Source organism: Cupressus sempervirens, chromosome 4 (assembly GCF_028749045.1).
Source record: "Cupressus sempervirens isolate cs-2001-9-10 chromosome 4, ASM2874904v1, whole genome shotgun sequence".
In the NCBI taxonomy this organism is placed as follows: domain Eukaryota; kingdom Viridiplantae; phylum Streptophyta; class Pinopsida; order Cupressales; family Cupressaceae; genus Cupressus; species Cupressus sempervirens.
In genome coordinates this window covers 269603660-269609451 of record NC_143121.1, presented here as the reverse complement: position 1 = coordinate 269609451, position 5792 = coordinate 269603660, and the positions used below count along the sequence as shown (strand labels likewise).

General features: G+C 29.7%; 2 long non-coding RNA genes across 2 annotated transcripts; both read left to right on the top strand.

Moving 5' to 3' along the window:
- The first annotated feature begins 1236 nt into the window (after positions 1-1236).
- Positions 1237-2428, top strand: LOC149561062 (uncharacterized). The gene is made up of 2 exons (XR_016363748.1): positions 1237-1703; positions 1956-2428. It is a non-coding gene; the product is annotated as an uncharacterized LOC149561062 (long non-coding RNA).
- A 1327-nt stretch (positions 2429-3755) lies between these two features.
- LOC149561061 (uncharacterized) lies at positions 3756-5158 on the top strand. The gene is made up of 2 exons (XR_016363749.1): positions 3756-4625; positions 4755-5158. It is a non-coding gene; the product is annotated as an uncharacterized LOC149561061 (long non-coding RNA).
- Positions 5159-5792: the final 634 nt, after the last annotated feature.

Below are 5792 nucleotides of genomic sequence, written 5' to 3'. Positions count from 1 at the left end.
TTCCTAAACCTTCCAACAACAACAAAATGTATGAACATGAATTGCAACTAAAACAACTCAAACAAAATAAATAAAGCATTCTACATTTTTCTAACCTACACATTTTTTCCTATCTCAATGGAAATTTTGATGTATCTCACAACATTTTATTAACCAATTAGAATCAAAATCTCAGACCAAATGTAATAAAGTATGGAATAGGTGTTGCAAACTTACTAAACAACTCAAACAAAATAAATAAAGCATTCGACATTTTTCTAACCTACACATTTTTTCCCATCTCAAGGGAAATTTTGATGTATCTCACAACATTTTATTAAACAGGTAGAATCAAAATCTCAGACCAAATGTAATAAAGTATGGAATAGGTGTTGCAAACTTACTAAACAACTCAAACAAAATAAATAAAGCATTCTACATTTTTCTAACCTGCACATTTTTTCCTATCTTAATGGAAATTTTGATGTATCTCACAAAATCATTTTACTAAACAGGTAGAATCCAAATCTTAGACCAAATGTAATAAAGTATGGAGTAGGTGTTGCAAACATACTAATTATGAGTATTTTTTAGCATTATGAAAAATGAAAGTTAAATTTCCATAATTGATTTTTATTAGTTGGTTGGAAAATCATAAAATAGAAAAGTCTTACAAAAATTTCCTCAAAACAATAAATTCTAGATAATAAGCCTATTCCATTTAGAATAGAAAATTCTATAAGATCTAAATAAGATCTAAAACATGCCAATTAAATCAAACAAAAATAAATAGATACTAAAATTACCCAATTATATGATAAAATTCCTTAACATTAAAACAAAAAAGATTGGACGATGATAATTTCTTGTAAGCAAAAGCAAGATCGCGGAAAATCTTAAGCAAGCACACTATATACTCTTCTATCTTCACAATCCCACATGAAACACAATCCTAATCATGGTAACACACAAGCCAAAAATTAAAAATTAAAAAAAATTACAAAACATATAAATAGAAAATAAAATATACTCTTTCCATCTCTACAATCACACACGAAACACGCTATTTATTATCGCAATAATAAAATCCCAGCCCACTCACACAACTTCTAGAAAAACTCAAAATCGAATCGAATCATTATCGACAAATTAAAAATATTGCAAAAAAATTGAAAGTAAACACTATCTCCTCCTTATCAAAATAAAAATTAACACTGTCTCCTACTTACCAAAATAAACACTAGTAAAATAAATACAAATACATTCACAGCCACGCAGAAAGGAAACCATTTTCATATAATGTGCAGGTAAACTGTCAAAATTATAATGTTTCAAAACAGGCAGGCCGAGAGGCCTCCAAAGCTTATCCTCATTGGTCCCACGTCATATCAGCGTCATTATCGAGACTTCTGGACAAACTATATCCTACGCCAATAGGGATAACGATCCGCCATAGCTTTGACAATTTTGCATTCAACATAATTTGAATGATCTAAACCTCAACATAATTTGAATGATCTAAACCTCCATATCCTGAAAGTTACAAAGAATTTTGTAGGATTCAGCCCTAATAATCAAAGGCGAGGAGACAAAAAAGAAAGAAATTTTCCTTTCTCAAATTCCAGTGATTTTTTCTCAATGGCGTTCTGTGCATAGCTAGATTAATCTACTTACAACTTGAAGATTTCCAGAAATTGGGTGGATTCAACTCGGCAAAATTAAAGGTGAGGAAACGAACTTTTTTCTTATTTTATCTTCGAATTCCAGAAGTTTTTCCTCATTTCCCATCCGCGCATACCTAGCTTTCGTTAGATCTCTGCACTTGTCTGGTTTTCTCCGTGTTTGATTTGAAATTTGCGAGATTAGGATTTGATTTGAAATTGTGAGTTAGGGTTTGATCTCAGATTCTCAGATTAGGGTTTGATTTGAAGTTCTGAAAGTTAGGGTTTGGTTTTGAAATCCTGGTTTTTGTTCAGGCCAAGGCTTTTTGGGTTGTTGATGGATCGTGCCTTGCCACAGAATGATGAAAGAGGGGTAGTTTCTGATGAAACAAGGGAGTCACTCATAGCAATTTCACAGCAGGAGCCGATCTGCAGAGCAAGGCAGATGGTTCAGAAGAAAGGATATGATGAGGTGGATAATAAGCAGGAAGAGTACAGATTGAAGCTTATTTCTATTTCTTATCCCGATGATGATGGCAATGGTACACACAAGGTGCAATCTCTGACTGCAGAGTGAATACAAAGAGCATTTGGGGTTTGAACAGGGGAACCTAAATTAAATAGCTTTTATTAACAGATCTTTATGTTTTCTTGACTGGTAAATTGTGTTATTTTTCTTGCTCTTTATTCCCTGCCCAAGGGTTTGTTGATGTTCAGATCATGGTTGTGTGTAATTTTGTTGAATGGAATAAATTATGCCCTGGTTTTCAGAGGATGATTCTCTCAAAGATCGATTCCTTGTATGATTTTTTATCTGCCTGTAAATATTTTGGTTAGGAATTGTTCCAATAGAGGAAAAAGTATGGAAAATGGAGAAAAGATTGTAGAAACGAGTCAGATCTGAATGTTTAGGTTTCCGAAACGTGCGGGACATGTGACAAGAATTGGATTTTTCAAATGTGTTTGGTAAGTCTTGAATATGTCGATGCTTTTTATTTATTTATTTATTATTATTCATAAGAGCTGAAGACAACATTAATTATTATTATTTATTATTTGTGTTTTAGCTATCAATATAGACTTTTATAAAAATTAAAAATTAAAATTTAATGAATAATATAATATTTGTAATTAGTAAATCAAAATGATTAAGATTTTATGATTTTTTAGGTTTAAACTAATTGAATATATGGAGTGGATAATAAATGTCTTATTTTTTTCATTTTTTAGACATTGTAAGAAATAGGGGTTCATTTCATTATGTTCAGCGAAGTGGTGGAAGGTTCAAACATTGTGTGGGTGTTGTGATTAAAGTTTCTTGAAATTGTAAGGAATATATTTGTCTTAGTTAAATAAACATAATTATTAATTACAATTAAGGAGATATTACTAGTATTGGATAAATAAATGTGTTTTTTTTAAGGAAAGAAATATAAAATTCAAAGCACTTAGTTTGGGGAATGAAGATAGAGGATTAGTATTCATCTCATATTTAATCTATTTGTCAAGGTATATAAATTGATTACTTCAATTGGATAAATGTTTCTTGCAATGCTAGAAATCCTTGTGGTTACACTAGAGTGACCTTGTGGGGAAGACCTCATACAAAGTCTAGCAAAATAACTCGTTGAAGTCTTTAATAGTAAATAAGCAAGAATGGGGTATATAAAAATGAATAGGAGGAAGTTACTAGATGATTACGGCTAGTTTCTGCTTGATTAACCCCCTTTTAGACTAGCTTCATGACTTTGAACAATCAACTATAACATGTGTAGATTAATGGGCGTCAAGATATATAATGTGGTAACTACAAAGGTTCATATCATGTGTGAGCTTTTGTGATCAAAGTTTAATGTGTTCATGTTTTGTGCTAGCATCGCTAGTAATCGATATTTTTAAAATAAATGCAAGAAATATTTGTTTTTATCAATATATAAATGCAATTAGTGACTAAAACTTTATGTTGGATTTAGTTAAGTATATTTTATTAGCATTCAATGAAAAGATGTATTTTCCTTAGAAAATAGATATAAGAGTTGAGGCTCTTAATGTTGGGAATGAAGATAAAAAATAATGTTTATCTTATATAGAGTCTATTTGCCAAGGTAATGAAATTAATGGCTTCAATTTGCTACATGCTATTAGTTTTGAGTGGCGCTTGAAATCCTTGTGTGAAACTCTACGATTAACCATAAGCACTATGTTGGAATGACCTGATGAGGTGGTCCTTATAAAGTATAGAAGCTTATAATCTAATTTGCTGAAATCTAAAATATTTTTTTTAATCAATTAAGAAATGCAACTAGTAATTACATACTATTCTGGATTTATTTAAGGAGGCTTTGTTAGCATTCAATAAAAATATTTTTTTCCTTAGAAAATAAAATATAAAAGTTAAGGCTCTTAGTTTTGGGATTGAAGATAGAAAATTAGTGTCCATCTCATGTAGAACCTATTTACGCCGAGAGGCGTTCTATACAATGGCAGCACAAATGCCCAGCACGGGAATATGCCAAGATTCTTTGTCAATAAAAAAGAATTGGGAGCAGTTACAAACTTCCAAATTAAATATTAAAAAGGAATTCCCGAAATAATAGCTGGCCGAAATAATAGGAAGCCAAATGGAGGCCGAAATAATAGGCTCGAAAAAGTAGGGCCCGAAAAAGTATGACCCAAAAAAATAGGGCCTAAAAAAATAGGGCCCGAAATAATTTCAATATGATTTTTTTTTTGTTAAATATAATTTTGCATGCACATTCATGCTTTTTTTTTGCGGGGAGTGGGAGAATTTGAAACAAATTCGTGGAATGTGAAGAGACGTCTGTTGGGGGATATGAGGAGCCTCTCAGAAGTTATAAAACCAAGGCTCCTCATTTCATTTTCATTTTATGTTTTTGCAGGAAGGAAGAGGTGGAGGTTATTGGAGGATTAGATTGGAGTTTTTGAATAGGAGTAAATTGAAGTTTTGGAGTAACATTTTTGCAGGTGAGATTTCTATTTTTTATTTACATTTTCATTTAGATTTAGATGTAGAAGTAAATTGAAATTCAAAATTAGTTATAATATTCTACTTTGATTTATATTTCAATTTTAATTAATTTCATTTAGATTTAGAATTCTGTTCATATGACCGAAATTGAGGCCACTGGAGGACCTGTGCAGAGTTTTTCGTGGAGATAAGCATGTGGGTACTGAATCAAGGCACATTAGGCCTCTTGGAGATGTAATTGCGGTGACTTCCATGGCTTTTTGAATCGAATAGGGCAATCTAAACAATCTCAGATCTGATATTCTTTTTTTCCTTTTCAGCCGAAGACAGAACAAAGATTGCTTGCAAGAAATTTTGCAGAGTTTAAGATTTGATTGCTTATGGCCGACTATTCTTGGTAACTGATATTTCTATTGTATATTCCCGTGCCCAGCACGGGAAGTTTTAATCTATACAATTTATTTTGTGCATTTAGTGCACAAACTAAAGAATGCATATGCAATCAATTTTTTTATCAATCTTTATGATAGCTTTTTTTTTTAAATAGAAAATAGAAATTATTCTTTTATGTATGTAGAAAAAAATTAGAAAGATTTTATGTATGTAAAAAATTAAAAGAATTCTATATACATCTAGATTTATTGAAAAGAATTCTATTTACATCTAAATATTTTGATTGAAATAACCATAATGTAAAAACAAAATATAAAATAGAAATGTTAATATATGTATGTAGAAAAAATTAGAAAGATTGCATGCATCTAAAAAAAATCTATTTACATCTAGATTTTTTTAGAATGGAAAAAAATGGATAATAGAAATATCAGTTGCATGTTTGTAGAAATAAATTAGAAAAACATGTATATAGAAATTAAAAAGATTCTATATGTGTCTAATTTTTAGATTTTACTTTATTCTAAACTAATTATTGATGGATATATATTTTTAAAATATTTATGTAGTTTAAAGTTTAGATTTTAATTAATTTGTATGCAAATAGGAAAAAGAATAAATATTTTATATATATGTAGATTAATTTCTATTTTTAAAATTTACAAGTAAATGAGTACTTTATTCATTTAAAGTAAACAAGTTTTTAAGTAATATATTTTTATTTTAGAAATATATTAATCATAATGTTCATTTATTATTACTTATTTAAT